Source organism: Hemitrygon akajei, chromosome 9, assembly GCF_048418815.1.
Source record: "Hemitrygon akajei chromosome 9, sHemAka1.3, whole genome shotgun sequence".
NCBI classification, from domain to species: Eukaryota; Metazoa; Chordata; class Chondrichthyes; order Myliobatiformes; family Dasyatidae; genus Hemitrygon; species Hemitrygon akajei.
The window spans coordinates 19,067,819-19,080,504 of record NC_133132.1 but is presented as its reverse complement, the minus strand read 5'-3'; the positions used below and the strand labels follow the sequence as shown (position 1 = coordinate 19,080,504).

At 48.8% G+C, this 12,686-nt stretch overlaps 1 protein-coding gene across 6 annotated transcripts in view; it reads right to left on the bottom strand.

Annotated features, from left to right (window-relative positions):
• LOC140732893 (uncharacterized) overlaps positions 1–10,148 on the bottom strand; it is a 41,825-nt gene extending 31,677 nt beyond the window's left edge. The window contains exons 1-4 of one of the 6 annotated variants that reach the window (XM_073055556.1): positions 10,053–10,097; positions 8,920–9,178; positions 8,387–8,487; positions 731–899 (exon numbers count right to left, since the gene is read on the bottom strand). The gene's annotated coding sequence lies outside the window, so the exon portion shown is untranslated. Of the gene's footprint in view, positions 1–730; positions 900–8,386; positions 8,488–8,919; positions 9,179–9,969 lie in introns of all 6 variants that reach the window. The other 5 variants (XM_073055558.1, XM_073055559.1, XM_073055560.1 and 2 more) reach the window with 5 other exon arrangements.
• Positions 10,149–12,686: the final 2,538 nt, after the last annotated feature.

Sequence of the window (12,686 nt, the reverse complement as noted above, 5' to 3'; positions counted from 1 at the left end):
CTTTTGGTGATAATTCGTATGTGGATTTGGAACGACGACGGATAAGACCTACGGCAACTATTATCCTGGTTTACCACTGCGGAATTTGTGGCAATGCCTTCTCTCGACATTCACCTTGGATTACTAATATCTCTCTCTCATCATTTATTCCATGGATAAACTGAACTTCCATACTTTACAATCTCAAGACTTTAAGCTTGGTATTCCCTGAGCTCAATGGTTTGGGAGTTACATTTACACATCTGTATACTCATAAAACTTTTAACTTTTGATTATTTTGCTCAAGTTGTTATATTATAATTAGATACTAATAAAGATAGTGGTTTTAACATCAAGACCAGACTCCAGGTGGTTTATTTAAACTGTTACAGGAACGTCACAGTGATGTTTGTGTTTATGTGTTTGAGAGGGCTCACCCCTGCATCCGGGCGCCCCCATGTTAACACCTTTCTGTCTCTCTGTTCCTGTTTGAGCGACTAACTGAGTAAGCCCCGGGTACTTGGAAAAAAGAGTTTGTACTTTATCCGGATTTGACTTCCACAGAATGGGAGTGGTTTTAAAGGGCTGGGCTGCTGGAAGCACATTACCAGACCTGGAGAGACTGCAACTGGGTCTGACAGAGGCGTAACTGGTTCTTCTGGGCACATTCAGTCTCACTCCAACTATTTCCTACCTTCCCTTGTACAGGTATGTAATGTCTAAAGGACCAGTTTGAGTAAATGAGACTCACCAAACTTTCTCCTGACTGAATCGCTGGATTCTCCGAGTCATATGGGTTCTCTCCAGTTGATGCTCTCAGTCTTCAGGCTGGTTCACTTGTTGCTGTTCCCTCGTCTTCAGTCGTGGTTTGCTTCCAGTTGTGGGTTTTTCTTCCAATAGATCTCTCACCGCAGGTCTAACTTTAAATTGAAAGATAATGAAGCACGTTAACAATAAAAAAGAGAACCAAACATTTTTGCTTAATGTTACTCAGAACAAAACTCACTGAAATTTAAACATTGAAGGCAAATATAATGATCTCAGTGAACAATCTTTTATTGTCCCTCACACGTCATAAAAATTGAGCAATCATCAATATATTAATCTCTGTCATAAACATACCCAAATGGCAGCCTCAACCAACCTCTGCGGCTACAAATTCCACACATCAGACGTCTTTTGGCCAAAATATTTTTCTCATCTCAGTTTAAAAGGAAGCGTCTTTATTCTGAGACTGTGCTGTCAGATCACAGACTCTCCATATCCAGTGTATCCAGGCTTTTCAGCGTTTGGTAGGTTTACTTAACCATACATCCCCCCACCACCCCCACCGTCCCTCTGAACTCCATTGAGCACAGGTCCAGAACCATCAAATGCTCCTCCCACATCACACAGGTCATTCCTGAGATTATTCTTGTAAACCGCGTTAGCAACAACTGTACTGAACACATTTCTGGGAATAACAGACAAATTGGTGCCAGGATAATTTACAGAAAAGCGTTGTGGTTTCTTTACATTTCCATTTCCAGGTTAAAACAGGCCCATTTCAGGAAATATAAACCATTCCAGGGTGAATGTAATAAAAAGAAACTGGAATTACCAGAAATGCTCGGCAGGTAAGGAACAGCTGTGTGGAGAGGAACAAACTTTACAATTCAGGTTAATAACATTTCGTCAGAATGACTTCAAACATTTTCAGTTTTTAGTGCAGATCTCCAGCAACTTGAGATTCTGCTTGATTTCCACCGGGTGACAGACAGGTGACAGTGAGGGGGGGATTTCCAAACCCAGTTTGAACACCAAACTATGGGTCTATTTCTACTGTTGTAAACACAGAACAGCCCATTTACTCATAGCCTCTCCCTGTGTGGATGGAATGGGAACTCATCCTCTCCTCAGATTAGCAGTCATTGCTTCCAAAGGAACTCCAGAGACAAACATTTGATCCTAGACCAGAAATACTCGCTCAACACCTCATAAGCCCAAGCAGCTCGATCCCTGGGTCTATTTTACCTGGTTCAAAAACTGATATCCCAGGACCCAACCTCACAGGGTCACACAGCTGAATCTGCCACTCACCGACCCTGAGAGTCTCACACATCGTCCCCGCATCTCACACTGGGTAGTGCAATCCGGGATATCCCCACAACCAATGTCCAGCTGCTTGAAATTTGTGCTTCACTACAGAAGGAGGAACATCCAGCCCCATCTGTAGAAGCACTAACCAAAGTCAAAGCCAAAACACCGACAGTTCCATATGCCTGGAATGCCGATCACAGGATTAGAGCCCAAGCACCAACTCTCCCAGTACTCTTTGCTGCCAGTAAAATGCTGCAGTGTGTCAGCCCGTCACTGTTCAAAACCTAGCACCTCCACACCAATGCACAACAGAACTGGTACCTGATCACCCTCTGGCATCCCAGCTAACAAAAACCGATTCTGGAAATAACTCAGCAAGGCCAAAGGTGCAAAAGAACACCTCACAATGAAGACAAGGGTTAGAAGAAAGATTGCTGAGGTGGTGGGATACAGGGTGGACCGAGGTTGACCCAGATGGTTGATGCATATCACTGAAGCGGGGGAGGGGGAGGAGGGCAGGATTCTGGACAGAGGTTGAACAAGATGGGCAGGGATGAGCAGATGGAACCAAGTGGGAGAAGGGATCAAGGACAATCACTGATGGTCCTCCAGCAATACCCAGATACTGAATTAACATTACACACTCCTGTATAAAAGATTCTAAGATGACACAGTTAGAACAAACAATAAGAACTTTGGAATATGCTCTTTGATCTTCACCAAATTTTTATCACACTATAGAAAGTTTCCCATCTGTTCACTTCACGCTTTGCATGGTAACTACTCTGCCCATGACTGAGGGGAACTGCAGAGACCTTTGGATACAGATCAGCACATCACAGAAACCATTCTTCCCCCCTAGGCATCTCAGTTCCTTGGTAAAGCAGGCAGTGAAATCAAAGATCCCCACAACCTGGGACGTTCTCCTTTCCAACCACCCCGGTCGGGGAGAAGACACAACAGCCATAAAGCTCTAAGGACAAATGCGAGGAGCCTCAGGAAGCGAGGAGAGTTGGGGGAAGTTAACGGGACTCAGCGGCCAACATCAGATTCCCCAACACAACATGGAGGAAGCATCTCCACCCATCCGGGGACTGTACGCACACACCACGTGATCTTGCGTCACAAAGCGGAGGGCGGGGCAGACCTGCAGTAAACAGCCTCACGTGACCTGTTGGCGGGACTTCCATTTCAATTCTGTGGAAACAGACAACCTAGGCTCCTGGTTTGGATCGCTCAATGCAGATTAAGTGAAGTCGACATATTTTTGACGAGCCCAGGAAATTGGGAAATAAATGAGTAATTGGCACTTAGATCAGGGCTCACGGCCAAGATCAGTTCGCCCCGCTCAGGATCAATCTCAGCACTCACCGCTGGGAAAGTGGTACCTTCATCCCAAAGGTAGTGATCCCCGACCCCCGGCTCCCCAACCCAGGAGGCGAGGACCCTCTCCTGATCCCGCAGATGATCCACTTCAGCTCTAAGCGGAAAGGGAAAACACCGCCCACCCGGAGACAGTGAGCACACGGGAAGTGATTGTTACATCATCCGGAGGGCGGGGCCCCAGAAACAGATGCGCAGGTGTTGCCCATCTGTAGTTAAATGGGAGGGGCAAACAGGGTCACGTGACCGGTGGGATTTCCCCCACCCCAGACAGATGATATGGAGATTGCTAGAGTTGTAGTTTGTGTAGAAGATTATTGTAGGATGCTGAACAGTGATGAGACGTGCCAGATGGTTCCATTGTTTAAAAAGGGTTCTAAGAGTAAACCTAGCAATTTGACGTCAGTGGTGGGTAAATTAATGGAAAGTATTCTTAGAGATGGTATATATAATTAACTGGATAGACAGTGTCTGATTAGGAACAGTCAACATGGATTTGTGCGTGGAAGGTCATGTTTGATAAATCATATTGAATTTTTTGAAGAGGTTACTAGGAAAGTTGATGAGGGTAAAGCAGTGGATGTTGTCTATATGGACTTCAGTAAGGCCTTTGACAAGGTTCCACACGGAAGGTTAGTTAGGAAGGTTCAATCATTAGGTATTAATATTTAAGTAGTAAAATGGATTCAACAGTGGCTGGATGGGAGATGCCAGAGAGCAGTGGTGGATAACTGTTTGTCAGGTTGGAGGCCGGTGACTAGTGGTGTGCCTCAGGGATCTGTACTGGGTCCAATGTTGTTTGTCATATACATTAATGATCTGGATGATAGGGTGGTAAATTGGATTAGTAAGTATGCAGATGATACTAAGATAGGTGACGTTGTGGATAATGAAGTAGGTTTTCAAAGCTTGCAGAGAGATTTAGGCCAGTTAGAAGATTGGACTGAAAGATGGCAGATGGAATTTAATGCTGATAAGTGTGAGGTGCTACATTTTGGTAGGAATAATCAAAATAGGACATACATGGTAAATGGTAGGGCATTGAGGAATGCAGTAGAACATAGTGATCTAGGAATAATGGTGCATAGTTCCCTGAAGGTGGAATCTCATGTGGATAGGGTGCTGAAGAAAGCTTTTGGTATGCTGGCCTTTATAAATCAGGGCATTGAATATAGGAGCAAACACGAGGAAATCTGCAGATGCTGGAAATTCAAACAACAACACACACGAAGTGCTGGTGGAACACAGCAGGCCAGGCAGCATTTATAAGAAGAAGCACTGTCGATGTTTCGGGCCGAGACCCTTCGTCAGGATGGAATATATTGAATATAGGAGTTGGGATGTAATGCTGAAATTGTACAAGGCATTGGTAAGGCCAAATTTGGAGTATTGTGTACAGTTCTGGTCACCGAATTATAGGAAAGAGGTCAACAAAATAGAGAGAGTACAGAGAAGATTTACTAGAACGTTACCTGGGTTTCAGCACCTAAGTTACAGAGAAAGGTTGAACAAGTTAAGTCTTTATTCTTTGGAGCATAGAAGGTTGAGGGGGGACTTGATAGAGGTATTTAAAATTATGAGGGGGAATAGATAGAGTTGACGTGGATAGGCTCTTTCCATTGAGAGTAGGGGAAATTCAAACAAGAGGACATGAGTTGAGAGTTAGAGGGCAAAATTTTAGGGGTAACATGAGGGGGAACTTCTTTACTCAGAGAGTGGTAGCTGTGTGGAACGAGCTTCCAGTAGAAGTGGTAGAGGCAGGTTCAATATTGTTATTTTAAAAAAAAAATTGGATAGGTATATGGACAGGAATGGATTGGAGGGTTATGGGCTGAGTGCAGGTCAGTGGGACTAGGTGAAAGTAAGCATTCGGCACAGACTAGAAGGGCCGAGATGGCCTGTGTCCGTGCTGTAATTGTTATATGGTTATATGAAGTTCAACACAGAAAAGTGCAAAGTGATTCACTTTGGAAGGACGAATTTGAAGATAGAGTACAGGGTTAACAGCAGGATTGTTAGCGGTCTGGTGGAACAGAGGGATGATAGGGTCCACATTCACACAGATCCCGCAATGTTTCTTCACACATTGATAGGCAGTTTAAGAAGGCGAATTGGGTGTCAGCCACATTAGTGAGGGGATTGAGTTCAGGAGCCACAAGGTCATGTTGTAACTCTAAAAATCCTGGTTAGACCGCACTTGGAATATTGTGTTCAGTTCTGAGAGCGCCTCATTCTAGGAAGGATAGAGAGGATGCAGAGGAGGCTTACCAGGACGCTGCCTGGATTAGAGAGCATGTGCGGTGATGATGCTTTGAGCAAGTGAGGGTGTTACCTTTTGGAGGAAAGGCGGAGGAGAGCTGACTTGATCAACATGAACAAGATGATCAGAGTCACACAGTAGATCGAGTGGACAGCTAGAGACTTTTCTCCAGGGCAGAAATGGTGGTTATGACTGGAAATAATTTTATGGTGAATGGAGGAAAGTATGGGGAGAATGAAAAGTACAGAGGGGAATAAGCGTAGACCTTGTGGGTGAGTATGAAACTGGACCAGGGCAAATTACGAGAGATTGGGCAGGAAGGAGGGAGAGTTAACAGGGAACAGCTGCTTTGGGGCAAGTCCACATCCAACATGTGGAGGGTGTTTGAAGTCTAACTACACAGAGTACGGGACAGGTATGTTCCAGTCAGAAGGAAGGCAAGGTAAGGGAACCAGGGATGTTGAGGGATGTTATGAATGTTGTCCAGAATAAAAAGGAATGTAGGTGAAGCTTAGGAAGCTGCAATCAAACAGAGACTTGGAGGATTAATATGAAGCCAGAAAAGAACTCCAAGATATAAAAAACTCGAGGAGAATTAGGAAAGCCATGACGGTCCATACAAACTCCGTGGCAAGTATGATTAAAGAGAATCTCAAAGAATTCTATACATACATCAGGAGCAAGAGGATAACAAGGGAGAGGGTGGGAACACTCAAGGACAAAGGGGAGGGGAACATTTGGTTGGATACAAAGGATGTGGCTGAGGTTTATAACGAGAACTTTACATCAATATTTACCAAAGACAAGGACGTGGACCATGTGGAGATCAAGGCAGAGAGTATAAATATGCTCGAGTATTTTGAAGTAATTGACGTAGCTTTGGGCTTCTAAATAGCATTAAGGTGGATAAACCCCAGGGCCTGATGGGATACACCACAGATTATTGACAGAGGCAAGTGAAGAGATTGCTGGGGCCTTGGCCAATATCTTTCTGTCGTCCCTAGCCACTGGCGAGGTCCTGGAGGACTGGTGTGCAGCCAAGGTTGATCTGTTATTCAAGAAGAGAACCAGGGATAATCCTTGAAGTTATAGACCGTCAGTGGTAGGGACAGGATTTATGAACACTTGTAAAACCATAGTTTTATTAGGGGGAACCAACGTGACTTTGTCTGGAGCAAATTGTGTCTTATTAACTTGATAGACTTTATTCATGTAGTGATCAGGATGATTGATGAAGGTCGAGCTCAGGAAGTTGTTTTCACACATTTTTGTGAGGCCTTTGACAATGTCCCACATGGGAGGCTCATCCAAAAGATTAAGATGTACGGGATCCATGGTGAATTGGATTCAGAACAGGGTTAACCATTGAAGACAAAGGGTGGTGGCTGAAGGGAGCTATTCTAACTGGAGGTCTGGGTTTGCGGTGTTCTGCCGGGATCTGTACTGGGACCTCTGCCGTCTGTGATGTGTGTAAACAACCCAGATAGAAATGTCCATGGGTGTGCATAGACTAGATGACAGTCAAAGAACACAGCGGGATATCCTGTCCATCAGTTGCAGATATGGGCAGAGAAATGGTAGATGGAGCTTAACCTGGCCAATTGTGAAGTGTTGCACCGAGTCAGGTCAAATGTAAACAGACAGAACACTGTTAAATGCAACAGCATCAATAAGCAGCCGGACCTTGGAGTCCAAGTTCATCCCTCCCTGTAAGTGGCTACACAGGTGGACACAGAGGTTAAGAAGGCAAATAGCATGCTTGCCTTTATTAGTCAAGGCATTCTGTTGAAAAGTCAGGTAGTTATGTTGCAACTTATAAAACTCCAGTTAGACAACATCAGGAGTATTTCATAGAGTCCCAGTCACCCCGTTCTAGGAAGAATGTCAAAGAGTTGAAGAGAGAGCAAAAGAGTTTATGAGGATGCTGCCTGGATTAAGGGGCTTGTGGTTCAACAAATGGGCTGTTTTCTCTGGAGCAGTGGAGGCTGAAAGGAAATCTGATGGAGGTATACAAGATTGAGGGGTACAGATAGAGTAGGCAGACAGTATCTCTTTTCAGGGGCTGGAATGCCTAATACCAGAGGGGGAGAGGGGCTAAGTTCAAAGGAGAGAGGCAACCTCTGTGTGAAAGGCAAGTTCTTTTACACAGATTTGTTGGTGTCTGGAATGAGCACCTGGGGTTTGGTAGAGGCAGATAGAGTAGGGACTTTTAAGAGACTCTTAGACAGGCACACGAATGTGAGGAAAATGATATTGCGTCTGCATAATGGATTAGTTTAGTCAGACATTTGACATCAATTCACTCGGGCACTTTCAGGGAGCTAAGAACATTGAGGGCTGATGGGCCTGTTCCTGTGCTGTACTGTTCTCTGTTCTAGGTCTATGTTCTATAACATTGTTCAGTCTACAATGTCTCAATGTGATTTTCAGTTCAGTGTGTTGTTTTACCGAACCGAGCTCCAGAAGTGCTTTCAGCATTTTGTCCAACTTTGCCAACCGATTCCACATTTCCACAAAGGATTCCCGCATCACTCCCTGGGACTGGGAGCCTTTCCCCATCACCAGGCTGAGGAAGAGCGGGGAATCCTCTGTCGGGATTCCCTTCTCTGTGAGTTCTGTGATTTCCTGTAAACAATGAACTTGTTGAGTGACAGACTGAGTGAAAGGGAATGGGGAAGACAATACCTGCTCAGTGATGGGACTTTGAGCACAGGAACAGTCACTGGGCAGCCTCTTCACCCATTCTGTAAATTTCTGGGGTTCAGTCATTAGCAGCAAAGCACTGACTGTGGAAATTACAGATCAGAGTATTATTAGAGTCACAGAGCCCAGCAGCACTGAAACAGGCCCTTCGGCCCTTCTAGTCAATGCCAACCGGGTTTTGCTTTTACTGCCCATTTCCAACTACCAGCACAATAGCCTCCATACACTTCCTATCCATGTCAACACCCAAATTTCCCTTCAGTGTCTAAACCCACATCCACCACTTCCACAGGCAGCTCATTCCACACTCTCACCGACCTCTGGGTGAAGAATTCCCCTTCCGATTCCCCTCAAATATCTCACCTTTCACCCTGAAATGTCTAATGTGGGGGTAAGAGGGAAGACGGGGTGGAGAGGGAAGGCTGTAAGGAGGAGGCAAGGCTGATTGGGGACAGGGAAACAGAGGGGAGTGTTTACGCTTACTATTTTTCAAAAACGTAATTGTTTGAACTTACTTGCTACAAACTTACTATCCACACCCTGTACCAAATTATTATTTACAGATGACAAGTAACACGAAGAGCAGTGTGAGCTGCCTTAATGACTATCGTCCAGTGGCTCTCACATCTCTGGTGATGAAATGTTGAGGGGTTGGTCATGGTGAGAATGAACTCCTGCCTCAGCAAGCACCTGGACCCACTGCAATTTGCCCATCACCACAATAGATCTACGGCAGATGTGATCGCAATGGCTCTTCACACGGCCTTAGATCACCTGGACAATACAAACAGCAAAAGAGTTCTGCTGAACAACTGACAACTGCACTTTCCCCAACTGAGACGACTGTCTATACCCACGGCACAGGAAATCACATCACTGTCACCCTCCTGATCTGACCTGCTCACCTCCGGGTATCCTCCCTCACCAAGCCATCATCTGTGAGATTATATTAAACAAAAACAATTAAAACGATCTATCAGACAGCTCCTGTACCCCTCCACCCCTGACCATGCTTCGCTGGTTAAATCTCTCCCTTTTCAGCCCCTTCCTTTTTCCCCTTTCCCATTGTAACTGCAGATATGCCAACAGATCCGAATCCGCTGTGCAAACCCGTGTCCTTCGTTGATGCAGAAGTCACAGACCACCCCCTACTCCCCACCCGCTTCCTAATCTGCACTCGCAGCCCATGACGGTGACAATTGTTTCCAACTCTGGGGCTTTGTAACAAGCTCAACGTTAACGGCAATATGAGTCAGTGATTAATATTAGGTGAAGAATTGCTGCTTCCTGGAAGGACACGCGAGCGTCCGATTCAATGGGCCAGATCCTCCCTTGTCTCCTCCTTCATTTGACCCAGGTCACGGAAGGTCCGATCATCCCACTTTCTCACATCACCACCCTACCCTACCCCCCGATCGCCTACCGTCCCACACCCCGAACCCACACGTCCACCTCTCCCCCCACACGCAGACAGATTCCCAAACCCCTTCCCCGCTTTGGGAGCCGCAACTAATTGATCCCACAGCCCGGGCTCGGGCGCAAAGCTAAAACCGCGGCTACGATACCGGAGAGGGCGAAGCCTGCAATCGTTCCACAGAGCTCGGTCCCGACCCTTTCCCACCGCAACCGGCCCCCGATTTATCCTAACCTCACATCAGCCCCTTTCTCACCGCAGAACCACGGCAATACCCGGAGTCGGCACTGCGCCTGCGTCCAGCAGGAAGCTCGGAAGTTGCCACAGAGCCACGAGCGGCCGGAGGTCTGTACATCGCCGCCGGCGGCCGGAGGTCTGTACATCGCCGCCGGCGGCCGGAGGTCTGTACATCGCCGCCGGCGGCCGGAGGTCTGTACATCGCCGCCGGCGGCCGGAGGTCTGTACATCGCCGCCGGCGGCCGGAGGTCTGTACATCGCCGCCGGCGGCCGGAGGTCTGTTCATCGCCGCCGGCGGCCGGAGGTCTGTACATCGCCGCCGGCGGCCGGAGGTCTGTACATCGCCGCCGGCGGCCGGAGGTCTGTACATCGCCGCCGGCGGCCGGAGGTCTGTACATCGCCGCCGGCTGTCGGAGGTCTGTACATCGCCGCCGGCTGTCGGAGGTCTGTACATCGCCACCGGCTGTCGGAGGTCTGTACATCGCCACCGGTTGTCGGAGGTCTCCTCCGGTGGCCGGAGGTCTGTACATCGCCACCGGCGGCCGGAGGTCTCCTCCGGTGGCCGGAGGTCTCTACATCACCACCGGCTGTCGGAGGTCTGTACATCACCACCGGTTGTCGGAGGTCTGTACATCGCCACCGGTTGTCGGAGGTCTGTACATCGCCACCGGTTGACGGAGGTCTGTACATCGCCGCCGGTTGTCGGAGGTCTGTACATCGCCACCGGTTGTCGGAGGTCTCCTCCGGTGGCCGGAGGTCTGTACATCACCACCGGCTGTCGGAGGTCTGTACATCACCACCGGTTGTCAGAGGTCTGTACATCGCCACCGGTTGTCGGAGGTCTGTACATCGCCACCGGTTGTCGGAGGTCTCCTCCAGTGGCCGGAGGTCTTCACATCGCCACCGGTGGCCGGAGGTCTCTACATCACCACCGGTGGCCGGAGGTCTCTACATCACCACCGGTGGCCGGAGGTCTCTACATCACCACCGGTGGCCGGAGGTCTCTACATCACCACCGGTTGTCGGAGGTCTGTACATCGCCATCGGTTGTCGGAGGTCTCCTCCGGTTGTCGGAAGTCTGTACATCGCCACCGGTTGTCGGAGGTCTCCTCCGGTGGCCGGAGGTCTCTACATCACCGGCTGTCGGAGGTCTTCACATCGCCACCGGTTGTCGGAGGTCTCTACATCGCCACCGGCTGTCGGAGGTCTCTACATCGCCACCGGTTGTCGGAGGTCTCTACATCGCCACCGGTTGTCGGAGGTCTTCACATCGCCACCGGTTGTCGGAGGTCTTCACATCGCCACCGGCTGTCGGAGGTCTTCACATCACCACCAGCTGTCGGAGGTCTTCACATTGCCACCGGTGGCCGGAGGTCTGTACATCACCACCGGCTGTCGGAGGTCTCCTCCGGTTGTCGGAGGTCTGTACATCGCCATCGGTTGTCGGAGGTCTCCTCCGGTTGTCGGAAGTCTGTACATCGCCACCGGTTGTCGGAGGTCTCGGCAGCGCCTTCGCTGGCCGGAGTGACAACGGAGAATAAATCACAAACCCGAGGAAGTCAGCAGATGCGGGAAATCCAAAGCAACACTCACAAAGTACTGAAGGTACCCAGCAGGTCAGATTGCATCTATCGAAAAGAGTCAACGCAAAGTACAATGCAGATGCTGTGGTCATATCAACACGTACAAACACGCTGGAGGAAGTCAGCAGGTCGGGCAGCATCCGTGGAAACCAGCAGTCAACGTTTCGGGCCAAGACCCTTCGTCAGGACTGAAGAGGGAGGGGACAGGAGCCCTATAAAGAAGGTGCCAGGTGAAAAACCAATCAGAGGAAGGATCACGGGGTGGGGGAGGGGAAGCAGGGAGGGGATAGGCACGAATGGTGAAGAAGGAATGTAAGTAAGGGGAAAGCACTATGGGTAGTCGAAGAAGGCAGAATCATGGGAGAGGTGATAGGCAGCTAGAAGAGGAGGTAGAGTGAAACTGGGATGGGGGAAGGGAGGGGCAGGGAATTACCGGAAGTTGGAGAATTCAGTGTTCATACCAAGGGGCTGGAGACTACCCGGACGGTATATGAGGTGTTGCTCCTCCAGCCTGAGTTTGGCCTCATCATGGCAGTAGATGTAGAGGCCCTACACCTCCTATCTTACCACCATTCAGGGCCCAAAACAGTCCTTCCATGTGAGGTAACACTTCACTGTGAGACCGTTGGGGTAATCTATTGCATCCGGTGCTCCCAGTGCGGCCTCCTCTACATCGGCGAGACCTGACACAGATTGGGGGACCGCTTCATCGAGCACAACAGACAGGATCTCCCGGTTGCCACCCACTTCAACTCTCCTTCACATTCCCATTCCATATATGGCCTCCTCTGCTGCCATGATGAGATCAAACTCAGGCTGGAGGAGCAACACCTCATCTACCATCTGGGTAGCCTCCAGCATGAACATTGAAACACGAGCGCTCACCCACGCACCTGACATCACACATGGTTTCCCCTTGCGCGAACCTGACGTCACATACGCGCTGCTATGCTTGCGCTGAGACGGTTTAACGGCTGAGCTACCGACCATGAGACCCCTCCACCCCCACATCCGCTGCGCTATAGTCATTGGCCCGAGCCAATGTCAA